The following is a 14,847-nucleotide window of genomic DNA, read 5'->3' on the forward strand; positions in this document are numbered from 1 at the left end:
CACATAACATCATAGATGTAGAACTGGAAGGTACTATCTTTGCATTTTGCAAGTGGGGAAACTGAGGACCAAGCAAGTTAAATGGTCTATCTAACGCCACACAAGTAGTAAGTATCATAAGTGAGATCCAAAGATGGATCTTTTGACTCCAGAAACAGGGATCTTTCTATTGTATCACATTTTTCAGAAGCCAATTGAATAATCAATTATCAGTGGGAAATCATTTTTTCCAGCAGAGGAATGTACCTCGAAAACTAAATTAATTTAAAAAGTTTTTTTTTTTTTTTTTTGGCATTTCTACTCTGTGTCAGGTGCTGTTCCTGATGAAAAGATACAATTTTTTCTTTTTAAGTACTGCAAAACTTACTTATGGAGACAGACCATGGAAACAGAATTATAATCTCTGAGAGCTGGAAGGATCTTAAAGCACAGTCCACAACAAATTAAGGGTAGAAGACACTTTAAAAAATATCAGAGCTGCAAGGAATCATAGAATATAGAAGGTCAAAAGTCAGAACTGGAGTTCTTAGACCATGGGCCAAATGAGCTGCAAAGTAGAATGCAGAAGTTAGAACTCAAGGGAATTTAGAACATAAATATAAAATGACAGAACTGGAAAAATCTTAAGAGATCATCTAGTCCAGTCTGCTCCCTTTTAAAAAATGAGAAAAATGAAACCCAAAGAAAGAGATTGTCTTATCAATGGTCACACAGGTAGTTGATGACAGACTCAGGATATTGATTGATTAATTAGCAAATAAATTGAAAATCTTTCCCTTGTTAAATTTTCAGGAAGAGAAAAAAGAATGTGATGTGTTTTCAGCTAAAGAAGTTAGATTTTTTAAATAGGAAAATTTTAAATAGGAAAACAAACTGGAAAGAGAATTCAGCATGCAAAGCAAGTTCTAAGATAGCAGGAAGTTCCTTGGAAAGACAAGATTTCCTCTTTTGTTGTTTTTAATGTTGAATCTCTCGAGTTGTATCTGGCTTTTCATGACCCCATTTGGGGTTCTCTTGGCAGAGGTACTGGAGTAGTTTGCTGTTTTCTTCTTTAGCTCATTTTTACAGATGAGGAAACTGAGGCAAACAGGAATAAGTGCTTTGCCCAGGGTTACACAGCTAGTAAGTGTTTGAGACCAGATTTGAACTCAGGAAGCTGAGGCTTCATGACTCTCTGCCCAGTCAGAATTCTATCTATTGTACCATCTAGCTGTCCCAACCTTTCCTCTTCACTCTTGTAATTTTAGGCAGTGGTCAAAAAAAATCTTCCCCATTCCTCACTGGAGCCTCTCAATCAGCATTTGTTGAATTATTTGTATTTTCAATCTTCATTAATAAAAACCCATTCTTGCCAGCAATAGAACCTTTTAGGCTGAAAGATGAAATCAGATGTCCTTTGATATTTTCTTGAGAACTTTAACAAAACATTGTGGGAAATGGGAGCTAGAGACTTGCAGTGTGATTAGAAGCATCATGGGGAGCATAAACACAAACCTTAATTCTCTGCTTTCCAAGCATTTAATAGTTTGACAATAACCTCTCCATAGCTGTTGCTCAGGATCTGAGTGCATGCTCCTCCAGTAAGACACAACTCTCTGGAATTGGACCACGACACAGGCATTTGCTTTCCTATGAGGGTTAACTTTGTAAGAGGAGAAAGGTATATTGAAGAATGATGTTCAGGATACTGCCCTTTGAAATAAGCCCAGCTGACTTCTAGATCTCTCTCAGTTATGAAATTTTAGGAATTCTCTTACATTCTAAAACTGAATGCTTTCCCTTTTCCTTTTGGGAATCTACATATAACTTCCTTTATCCCCACTCACCTTAAACTATGGGATCATGAATTCCTAGAACCATAGGAATCAGAGCCAGAAGCAAAGGTAGAGATCACCTAAATCAATGGTGTCAAACCCAAGTAGAAACAAATTCTAACTGACTGCATAGTGATTTAGAAAACCACAAATTAACATTATATGATATTTTAATTTATTTTATCAAATTTTCCTAATTACATTTTAATCTGACTCAGTTCTATACTTTGGGAGCATGTTTGATACTTTTGATCTAGAACAAGCCCTCATTTTATAGATGAAATTAACCTTCTAATTGGAATCCTAGAATAAAGAAGGAGCAAGATAAGTGTTTACTGAATGGCTAAGTAAATCATGGAATCTCAGGCTTGGAAAGGATTTTGGCAGTCAACCAGTCTATCCCCAAGCATGGAAACTGAGACCTTGAGGGGCTAGACCACTCTTTCAAGATCATACATAGAGGTACTAAGCCCAGAAACAGAATTCAAAATCAAATCCTTTGATTAATAATCTAGAATTCTCTCTAATGCACCAAGTTGAACTGCATAATTTTAAACAGCTTCTCTATCCAAGTTAAATTTTTTGTTCCTTACTAATATCTCTTCCAAAATGTGAATCCCAGAGATGAACACAATACTGAACTGAACTTGGATCAAACCAGAGCAAACGATGGCAAAGTTATCATCTTTTCATTTTGGGGTTGTTGTTTTTTCCCCAAAAATGTCAACAAAGAGTGATTATATTCCATCCTTGGGTCCTTACAACAACCCTATGAAAGAGGCAGGGGAAGACATCATTATTCTCATTTGTCCAGAAAGTTAATTGAGATTCAGAGAGGGAAAATGACTTGCCCTACTTTGCAAGACAAGTAAAAAAGTAGAGTGGAAGCTCAGATTCAGATCTGACTCACCTCCCAGTGTCTTTTGTGTTTGTAAGCTCTGGTTAAGTTGATAGGATTTTAGGATTATAGCATCATAGAACTAGAACACTCAGAAGTGATCCAGTCCTAACCTCTTGTTTTATGGAAAGAAACAAAATCAAAGAGAAAAAGTGATTTGGTCCATCAGAAATGGTTTGAACATTAGTCCAGGGCACGAGCTAGGTACTGGCTAAGGGTTGATACCTAATCAATTTCTTACTGAAACCTACTTAAACCATATTGGTCACTCAGGTCAATAGTATTTCTCAAGGCTAGCGGGTAGGGATGTGCAGGAATTACCCAGCTAAAATATCATTCTCTCCCCCCACTCCCCTTTTTTGTCTTAATTTACCACCCTCTCACAGTGAATGCAGAAAAAACAAACATTTGCTTTCCCCACTGATTTTCTGCTCAGCTGCCTTTTGTGGAATTTTAATAATGCCAAATGTTTTGCTGACCTTTTACGGAGAAGCATGGAAAATTTCCGTTTGGCTTTCAAGGTTTAGTGAACTGAAAACTGGCCCATAGAAGTGCCCCAAAAGAAATCTCTTCTGCCCAGGGCTGGAAGTTTTGGAGTTGAATCGTGTAGTAGGGTGACTAATGCCTGCAAGCATATTTCATTGCCTGATCATTGTGTCCTGCAAATGACTGACCATTGGAACAGGGACATTCTTCCCTGGGTGATAGTTGGGGTTTGCTCCTCAGCCTGTTGCTGGTTAGAGAGACCCAAAAAAAAAAAAAAGTCACTAGATCACTTACCTTTTCATCTGCAGCCATCTTTCATTTCTACAGAAAGAAATCAAAACATACATTGTCATGTAATGATGTTTACTAAAGAAAAAAAATCTAGAGCTAAGATCAACAGACAACCTGGATAACACTAATCATTCAGCAGCTCTCCCAACTAACTAGACTCTATAATCCCTGCTATGAACAAGTCCTTTTGTTAGTTCACTGGCATTTGATTTGTTTTACCTTTCAAAAGTGCATGAGATGGAGAGAGGAATTTTGATAGTAATGCAGGGTGAATGGCATGAAGACATTTTCTGAATAACACATCAGAGCATCCATCAGTAGGAGGTTTTTTTCCCCCTTCTGCCTTTAGTAATGACAATGAATCAAACATTTAAATGTGATTTTTAGACTGAACTGTACACTGGGGATTTGTTTGACAAGAAAGGAAGCTCTGCCCAAATAGATAATAGAAATGAACCCTCCTCTGGGATTTCTTTCTTTCTGTAGCACGTGGAGGAGAGGGAATTAATTGAACTGTAACATATATTACGAACTGAGATTTTATGATACTATAAATTTGGGTGAGAGAATTCAGAGATGAGAGACCTCAGAAGCCATTTAGTCCAGCTTTCCACCATGTAAGAAGACTCACTACCACATCCCTGAAAGATGGTCATGTAGCTTTTTCATGAATATTTCCAGGGTTAAGAGCTCAAGACTTACTGAGACTGCATTTTCAGACAACTAAGTTGTTTTCATTAGATTTAGAATTGGGATAAGCTTAGAAAGCACCTAGTTTAACCATTTTCCACATTTAACAGGTGAGGAAGTTCAGGTTTAGAGAGACTGAATGCTAAATAGAGGAGCCAGGATTTAAAACTAAGTTTCTTAATTGCAAACCAATGCTCTTTCTACCGTATTTCACTGGAAGTTCTTCCATATATCAACATGAAATCTGCTCCTGATAACTCCCCATCCATTAGTACTCTTGCCACCCTTCAGTCCTGCCTCCTAACTTTGATGTCCACTTGCCAGTCTATTTGTATTCACAGAATCTTCCCATACCCAGACTCCTACTTAGGAGTTCTGTCTAGACCACCTGTCCCTTTGCTCTGACAACACCTGACTCAATGCTGATGATCTTTTGGGCATTTTTCTAGCTGAGCACTGACAAGTCCTATCTGCCAATGAGGGAGAAAAAAAAATCAAAACCTATCCATCTACCTGTTCAGTGAAGTGAGAAACTCTACTGTCACAGCCTTCAAACCATGTTAGCATTTCAGCACTGTAGGAGAGAATGAATGCTTAACCCAAGGAGACAATTCAGCCAATTGGTTTTTTGGGGGGCAGTAACTGGACAAGAAAAAAAAATAAAATACTCTGGGAGTCTGATGAGGTTATATAATTGGATTAATGGAAAACTACAAAGAACAATTTATAAAAGCATCTTGTTATGATCCTAGTATTTCTACAGACTGTAGTGCTAATTTTCCTAAGAAGCCTCTTTTAATCTCTTTTCTTGTTTCCTACCCCAAATTATCTTGTATCCCTTTTGTGTATGTAAGGCACACATGCATTTATGTATAAATATCTCTTATTTTCTGCATATATTTGTATATAGTTATGTATATACATGTTCCCCTCACCCCCCAGTAGAATGTAAACATCTTGAGGGCAGGAACTGTTTTGCTTTTTTATTTGTATCTTTTTAGTACCTTGGGACATAATAGTCATTTAATACTTGTTTGATGATTGATTGTCATGGTGAACTAATTCTGTATAAAAAATTAACTAGCAAAGTTTAGCCAGAACCATAATAGAAATTTTGGTGACCAGTTAATCATGATACACAACCTCAAATGATTTTTAGAAGAAATTCAAATAGCTGAAGGAAAATCTCAAATTGTAATTGCCTCCCCCCAGCAAAAATTAAAAAGAATGAGTGCTAAAAATTATTTTTACAGTTAACTGGAGAAAAATAATTTTTTTTTTGTTTTTTTTTTTTAAATAAAATATTAAATAAATTTTTAAAAAGAAATAAGGAAAGACATAATTTAGGGAAAAATCATAACTCATGACTAGATCACAGCAATATAATGAAAATTAATGCCCTCTAAAAAGTTTAGTGTCCAGATGCGTCTATCCTAAATTGTTATAGTTCTGGCCTACCCAATTATTGAAACTTGTGGATTGTCTTCTATCCCTCTATAATATCTCTTCTCAAACCAGTGTGTGTTTGTGTGTGTGTGTGTGTGTGTGTGTGTGTGTGTGTGTGTGTTTCTTCACTAAGTCTCCCTTTGATTCAACATCACAGCATGGAGTTGACCCTGTATTCTCAAAGATTTTGGAATGATTTGTCACATAAACCCAATGACAAATGTTATCAGTTAACTAAACATTTAATAAGTTCTTGCTATTTGTCTGGCAGTGGGCTAAGTATTAGCTCCCACCTTCAAGCAATTCACATTATAATGGGGGAGATGACCTACCAAAAAAAATTATATACAAGATAGATTTCATGTAAATGGAAGGTAACCTCAGAGGGAAGAGATTCTCAGTGGGGAAGGGGGAAAAGAGAATAACATTTTCATAGTAGCTCCTATGTTCCAGGCATTGTGCCATGCACTTTACAAATATCTCATTTGATCCTCACAACAGCCTTGAAAGATAGGTGCTGTGTTATCCCCATTTTAAAGTTGAGGAAACTGAGGCAAACAATGTTAAGTGATATGCCCAGAGTTACAGGATTAATAAATGTCTAAGACTGGGTTTGAAGCAGGTCTTCCTGATGCCAGACCTAGCGTTTTAATCACTGTACCACCTATCTACCTGCCCCATGATGGCCAGGACTATCTCCTGCAGAAATCGGGATTTGAATTGTTTTGTCAGAAAGCAGCTAAGTCAGGAAGTGCAAGATAAGGAGGGAGAGCATTCCAGGCACCGGAGCTGTCCAGTGAAAAACACAAGTAATTGAGAAATGTGGGGCAGCTAGTTGGCTGGGTGGGTAGGGCACCTGCCTTTAAGTCAGGAGGATCCGAGTTTAAAACTGGCCTGACATCTACTAGCTGTGTGACTCTGGCCAAGTCACTTAATTGTAATTGCCTCCCCCCAGCAAAAATTAAAAAGTAGATAGAAAGAAAAGAAGAGGAGAAAAAGAGATAGAGACAGAGAGAGAGACAGAGACAGATTATATATATATAGAGAGAGAGAGAGACAGAGAGAAAGAGGGTCGGGGGAGGAAGGGAAAGGTGGAGTGTTAAGTATGAAAAATAGCAACTAGTCCAATGTCCTTGATTCACAGAATATGTGGAAAGAAGTAAAATGTAAGGAAAAGGAGAATATTAGGAAGATATTAGGTTTTTTTGAGGGTTTAAAAGTCAACCAAAAAGTTATATATTTTATGTTTGAGATAATTTTATTATTATCTCTGAAGTTTATTGAGTAGAAAGGTGACACAGTCAGTCACACTTGCTATGACTGTTGTCTCAAGAAAAGTCTAGCTAAGAAATTTCTCTGTAGAAAGTTAGCCATTACATGGCTCTTTTCAACAATGAGGTGATTCAGGTCAGTTCCAATAGACTTGTGATGAAGAGAGCCATCTGCACTCAGAGAGAGGACTGCAAGGATTGAATGTGGATGACAACATAGTATTTTCACCTTTTTTGTTCTTGCTTGTTTGTTTTTTGTTTTTGAGTTTTTCCCCTTTTTGATCTGATTTTTCTTGTGCAGCATAATAAATGTGGAAATATGTATAGAAGAATTGTACATGTTCGATTCAATTTTATATTGGATTACTTGCTAAGAGAGGGGGTGGGGAAAGGGAGGGAGAAAAGTTTGGAAAATTTGGAAGATTTTGCAAAGGTGAATGTTGAAAACTATCTTTGGATATATTTTGATAATAAAAAAACCATTAAAAAAAAGAAAGAAAGAAAATTGGCCATCAAGGGGATAAATCTTTTTGGTCATAGCATCTCATTATATTCCCTAAAAGAGGGAGAGATGGTACTTTGTCAGGACTTACTCCTGAACATGATGTTTTAGATTCTCCACGCTGAGGAAATCACTGAAGAAAGCACATGCAAGACATTGCTATGTAAATCATAGAATCTCAGTGATAGAAGAGAGCTCAGAGACTATTTACTGACTTCCCACAGCTTGGGTGAGCCTCTTTAAACTTATTTTTGGAGGGGAATGAAAGCTCATATTTGGTAGTTTCTTAAGATTAAAAAAGAGAAACATTTGTTTTATTATTTCCTTTTAGCCCCCTAATAATTCTGAGATGAGCAGTATAAATATCTTTGAATAAATGAAAAACTCAAAATTAAAAGTTAAGCCTAAGATCAGACATTTAGCAAATGGAGCAGTCAAGACTCCAACTTAGATCCTCTGCTTGCCACTTTGTTTGTCCATCCATCATGCCATTCTGTCAGCCTGAAGACAACCCAAAGTTAATGAATTTGAATCAGGAATTCATTCTGTATTTATCATATTTTAAGGGATAACAATAGTGGTAATAGAATGAAGTGTACATTGTAGCTGCTATCCTTTCTGCTTCTGGAGTTGTATGCCTGTGGTAAGCCCATAGAAGAAAATATTATATTCTAATCTTGTATTTACCTTCAAAAATGGATATTTTATCCACCTGTACAATAGTCTTTGTTAAAAAAAAATACACATAAAAGAATAGTAGTCTTGTCCCAGCATCATTTGTATTTGAACCTCATGGAAAAAGATGAGAAATATAATGATAATGACATTAAGAAGCTAAAAAGCATCCAAAAGTAAAATTAGACAAGCTTTCCACTGGCAATATCTAAGTGAACTGACTCAACTTTATGTGGATCTATCAATGTTTATTAACTACCTATAATGTGTCAGGCACTGTGAAGCAAAAAACTATCCTGCCCTCAAGGAGTTTACAATCTACTTTGGGAGAGACAATATGCAAACAAAAATGCACTCATATGTCAAAGAAGAATCTCATTGAAAAATGATTGAATCATGCAGATTTTATTTGTGGAAAAAGAACACTAGCTTATGGCAGTCTTTCAAGATCAGACCTGCTTAATCCTGTATCCTATATTCTGATCTGTTATTTCCGCAGATTATACAAAGAAATGGTGGAAATTCTACAACAGTTAACCACAAGTTGCAAACATTTAACTCTTTTCTGCTATTAGAGAAGATGCAACTTGGTGGTTAGAATTGACATCAGATGCCTGCTCTCATTCAAAGCAAGATAAGAGAAATCCTCTTACTACAGGTGGAGGCTTCAAAGTATCTTTTAGAATTCAACAAATAAATTGTAACATATTTAAAGCTTTGTCACACTCATCTGGATATAAACATTGATTCTTAAAATTTTAAGTACATTGTTTTGAACAGAGATATCAAATACACATAATTTCCAATGTCTAGGGAATAAAAAAAAAACCTTTAAATATATAGACCAAAATAAACAAACAAAAACAACAAGACTATGGGGAGAGAGGAGAGTAGGAGAGATCAGATACATATTGTCCCATAATGTGTCTGCTAAAAGAATTGTCCTAAAGATGATTTTGGTGAGTTTGCAGAAGATAAGCTTTTATCCCAGTACTTTTATTCTGTTACAAACAATGGTTATGTTTTATTTATCTGTGCAATAGCATGTAAAGCACTAAATATGAAATAATAGCAGTATCACATCTTTTTACAAGATCATTTCTATGTGTAGTCCATCAAAAAAAGTAAAAATAAGATGAATAGATAAGAACAAAAACTGACTTCATATAATATTTTAATGTTTTTGAATTACCTTACACAGATTATCTCATTTAAACCTAACTATATTGTGAGACAGATATTTACAGGATTTTTTTTTTTTTTTTTTGTGGTCTAAGAATGTGATTTTATTCCTACTGTGAAGAGAGGCAAACATTTATTTAGTACCCACTCTATGCAAAATTTGGTCTTGACCTTGGGAAAGGTGCATAGTTTAAATAAGACTAGGTGTCAGATGTCTTGGAGACTACTTACTGACAAGCAAATAGGTTGTTCCAGATGAGGGAACTAAGAAATAAGGTAATGTGTTAAAGTTACACAGCAGGTAACTCACATACAGGTAAACGGAAGATCTTGCAAGCCCAGATCATTTGACTTCAAATTCAATGTTTTTGCTATGTATTACACTGCATATGGGATCTGTTAATCACTTTGAGGGAACAAAGAGTCCTGGAAAGAACCCTGAACTCAGAGATAGTAGAAACTTGATTTAAACCCATAGTTTCTGTACTTTCCAGTTGTGTGATGATTGGCAAATCATTTACTCTCTCTTAGCCTCAATTTCCTTATCTTTAAAACTGGGAGAATAATATTTGCAGCACATGTATGACAACGTTGCTATGAGGAATAACTGAGTTAATGCATGTCAGCTGCTATATGAATGTCACCCAAAAATTACTGGGAACAAAATAGAAATCAAATCCTCTGATTCGAAGTCAGAGGAACCAGATTTGAATCTCAGCTCTCCTCTTTGCCACCTCTGTTACCACAGCCAAACTTCCTTGTTTCCTCTGTTAAAGCAAAAGAGTCTCATCGGATTATTTCCATGGCCCTTTTCAACTCAGATTCTAACAGGTATTGCCATCAGTCATTGAATATACAGACAAGAACAAAAAAGGAGAAGAGGAAGAGAAAAAGAAAGAGGAAGAAAAGGAAGAGGAACCGAAGAAGAAGGAAGAAAAGGAGAAAGAGAGAGAGAGAAAGAGAGAGAGAGAGAGAGAGAGAGAGAGAGAGAGAGAGAGAGAGAGAGAGAGAGAGAGAGAAGGAGGAAGAAAAGGAAAAGGAGAAGGGAGGGGGGAAAAGAGGGGGGAAAGGACTGAGCCGGTAGATTCTTTAAGAACTCTAAACAATACTATATTTCTCTCCAACCAGATTCCAGTGAAGAAGACTCAATTACTTAGGTATTTCAAATGGTTAAATATGGATGAATTAATTAATAACAATTAAAAAAATCAACCACCCGAAAAAATCACCTTCTACAAAATTATCAACTCAATTCCTAGGTAACCAGCATTCAAATCTAAATGTAAAAACTTAAACTGTGCACTTGAAATGAATGCAGTGAAAGCCAAGCCCACCCACCCACCATCCCTCTTTAGAATTTAAAATTCCTGAAGGTCTACACATCTGAGCCTCACAAAGGATTGTTTTCCTACCCTCTCTATGGGGTAACAATTGTCCCTTTCACTCCACAGTCAGGTAATTGTGTGAGAACAGGTCCATTCACACACCCATACACACAGCAAATGCAGAAAGGTGAATATTTGTATGCATTGGAACCATTTAAGGTCAAAGTTGAGCTTAATGGTGAAGCTGATTATTGAATGAGGAATGGGGGAGGTTTGAGTTTTGGGAAATGGTTGGTAACCAGAAATCCCTTTCTAAATGTCTTGTAGTTTTTGCTGCTTTTGGGCACTGGGCAGGTGGTAATGAAGGAATAAAATGGGAGATTTAGAATGGAAAAGGACCTTGTTTGTCACATGACATCATGTCCAACTTTCTTATTTTATAAATGAGGAAACCAAGACCTAGAGAAATTGTGAGTTGATTTGAATCCAGGAACTCGGACTCCAAATTTAGTATTCTTTCCCCTTTGTTTTGCAGTTCTAGCTTCTCCTGGATAAAAGTAGAGTATAATGGCTCACATTTCTAACACCCATGTATCACTTCCCTTGCACCAGACAATATATGTAGAAATTCCATCCTTAATATAGATTTAATAGATTAATAGACTGTTTGGAGCAGCCAGGTGGGACAGTGTAAATAGAGATATGAGTATGGAATCAGAAAGACCTGAGTTCAAATTTTCCTCAAACATTCACTAGCTGTGTGACATTGGGTAAATCATTTAACCCTTTTTACCTCAGCTTCCTCATCTGTATATTAAATTGGAGAAGAAAATGACAAACTACGTCATTTATCTTTACCAAGAAAACCCAAATGTGGTCACAAGTGAGTTGAATGACCATTTACTGATATCTTGCCAAGCCTACAGGATCCAGCTCAGATGCCATTTTCTTTATGAATCCCTAATTGGAAGCAATTTCTGTCTCATCTTATCTCAAAAAAAAAAAAAAAGTAGACTATGACACAAGAAATATATAAGGTTCTATAAATGAATCCCTTCTCTCTCCTATTACACCATAGACTCCTTGGAGGTAAGGATAATTCTTTCATTCTCTTTCAGAACTAAAACACAGAATTGTATAAAACTTAATAAATTATTATTGAAAATTTGAATGAAAGCACATAAAGTTAAAATAAGAGAGCAGTCTCTATAACATCCCCATCCTTCACCTCCACTATTCTATAAACTCCAGTGTTCCCTAATGCCTAGAAAAGTAATTATTCAATTCTCCAACAAGTGTTGAGTGCCTGCTATGTGTCAGGGATTGTACTAGACCTTAGGATATAAATACAAAGAATGAAAAAAAAAAAAATCCCTGTTTCCAAGGGGCAAACATTCAAATGGCAGAGACTACAAGTATTTATTTTTAAAAATTGATGTTATGAATATCAAATTAATAAATATGCACAAATATACACATAGATAAGTAAACAGAAGATTGTTTGGGAAGGAGAGCACTAATGGTTGGGGAGATCAGGAAAGAATTTATATAGAAGATGATGTCTGAGCTGTGTGGTAACTAATGAAAGAGAGGAACTCTATGAGGCAGACATAAGGAGGGAGTTTATTCTAGGCATGGTGGATGGCCAGACATATAGATATCTTTCATTATCTTTCATCTATAAACATATACTTTTTGCATACTTTTTTGTGTACATGTTCTCTCTCTTACTAGAATGTATTTTTTTAAACCTTGTTTGTTGTTGATGTTGAAGGGCTTAATAAATGCTTGTTGGTAAATTCAGTCCTTGTCTAGTTTTATTTTTAAAAAATGAATGGGCCCAAATAACCTTTGGAAGGAATACCAATGTGTGAGCAACACCCACTTTTTCCCTTTTTTTTTTAACAATTCTCAGATTTTACTTCTTTACTCTTTAGGCCAGGAATCAAGGTAAAGGAGCAAGTGTTATTTCTTTATCCCCATCCCCAGGCATTTCTATATCAGCTTCTTGATAGATTGCATCTTTCATTCCTGGTAGAATGTATTCTGTCCCTAGATAACCTGAATTGAGTCTATGAATGAAGATTCCTTTTCCTGGAACCATCTCCCTTCCCCCATTCCAAAGTTTAAGTCTTGAACAATTACTTCTTAGTTTGTTTTGGGGTGACTAAACATCCCTAAGGACTAGCATTTTTTCAGAGACTTCTGTTAGCTATAAAGGTAATTCAATGATTTTTCTGATTAAAGCAACAAGAAAACATATGTGACTCTGTACTTAAAGAAGGCTTTAATTGTTAAAAGATTCTCTCTTCTCCTTTGATCTGAATATGAAAGATAACAAAAGTTATCCTCTTTGGGGGTTGTTGATTAGTAGTACAATGTAGGTTGTTTAGGCTTGCTAGTACCCCATAGAGAAAATCTATTTTGTTAGCTTTTTTAACAGTTTCTCTCAAGAACTGTATATTCCAGTCAAACTGATCCATTTACTTTTTCTACTCTATACATTTCCCACCAACATATGCTTGCCCAGTATATTTGGAATATACTTCTTCCTCCCTTCTTATCTCTGCCTCCTAGAATCCTTAGCTCTCTTCAAAGTTCAGTTCTGGTATGTGTTGTTCAATTGTGTCTGACTCTTCTTGATCTCATTTGGGGTTTTCTTGATCTCATTTGGTGTTTTCTTGGCAAAGACACTAAATTGATTTGCCATTTCCTTCTCATCTCATTCTACAGATGAGGAAACTGAGACAAACAGGATTAAGTAACTTGCCCAGGATCAACAACTAGTAAGTATCTGAGAACAGATTTGAACTCAGGAAAATGAGTCTTCCTGACTCCAAATCCAGTGCTCTATCTTCTGTGTCCCCTTCTCTGGTATATATGACACTTAGCAAATAAATGGATGAATTGAATGGATGATCTCACTCTAGGTTCAATTTTCTTCCCATCATACCAATACTTCCCTAACAAATGGTATTCCAATGAACCAGCAAACATCCTGAACAGATTAGAATGTAAATAAGATTGAATATGAATACCTGCTGTCCTCATAAAGTTGTTTTTACAATAAAATAAGATTCTAAAGTATAACAATCTTCCAAATGTAATAGATTATTTGCTGTAATCACAGAAACTTAACAAGAGTAGTGAATTTGTAGTCACCGGACTGCAATACATTTTCTTGCTGTGTCACTTATTTGTGCAGCTTAGGATTCAGTTTCCTTATCTGTAAAATGAGAAGTTGGACCACATAACTTCCAAGGTCCTTTCCAAGAAAGTTATGATTCCCTCATTTTCACTTTTTGGATTCCATGGAAATTATATGTATTGACATCAGCAAGCCAGATCTGCACATAGGAAAGAGAATGTCTAAAATTTATCATAACTGTGCCTCAAACCTAGAATCAACAAGGCCTGGCTTGAAATTAGTTTCTGACACTTAACTGTGTGATTTGAAGTCCAGCTTCAGAACTAGGAACAATGCAAAGTAGAGACCAATGTCCGTTCTGTTCTCTATAAGGAGGAACTACTTAGTGTTGTCCAAAACTGTTATGGATCTTCCTCATTGGAAGTCTAATAGCAAAAGCAAGAGAGGAATTAGGATGGCCAGTTTGAAGAAATTTCTAATTAGGTAAACTAAATGAGAGTCAGGATGACTTAATGGTTAAACTACTTGACTTGGACTGAGGAAACCTCAGTTTGAATCCTATCTCCAAAACTTACTCTCTGTGTGATTCTGGACAAGAACCTTAATCTTCTTGAGCCTCAGTTTCCTCATCTGTAAAATGATAAGCATAGATTTGAAAATCTTTAAGATTCCATCTAAATTCTGACTTATGATTCTATGATAAATGATCTAGCCATCAAACAAAATTCCACTAGAATTTTTAGGAAACATACTGTGACAAACTAATATAGTATTCGAGTAATATGCTGAGGATGAGAAGAGAGAGCATGACATGACAGAAAGAATTGTAATGTCCGAGAAACTGAGGCAAGATAGAGATTAGAGAGTATTTAATAATTTATTTGAAAGGGAGAGATTTACTGGGACCAAATGGATCCATGGTTTGGTCCCAGGGCTGAATGAGACTATTGTTTCCAAGAATCCAGCACACAATATAAGTTCTCAATGACATATATATGGATGGCTCAGATACAGGGGTAAACTGAGGCAGGGGTGGAGTCAGGGTGCTGAGAGTGGGAACTGGATTCTGACAGGGTGGGGGCAGGCAATGGAGATGGGAGAGGCATCTGATAAAAAAGT

Source organism: Antechinus flavipes, chromosome 2 (genome assembly GCF_016432865.1).
Source record: "Antechinus flavipes isolate AdamAnt ecotype Samford, QLD, Australia chromosome 2, AdamAnt_v2, whole genome shotgun sequence".
In the NCBI taxonomy this organism is placed as follows: domain Eukaryota; kingdom Metazoa; phylum Chordata; class Mammalia; order Dasyuromorphia; family Dasyuridae; genus Antechinus; species Antechinus flavipes.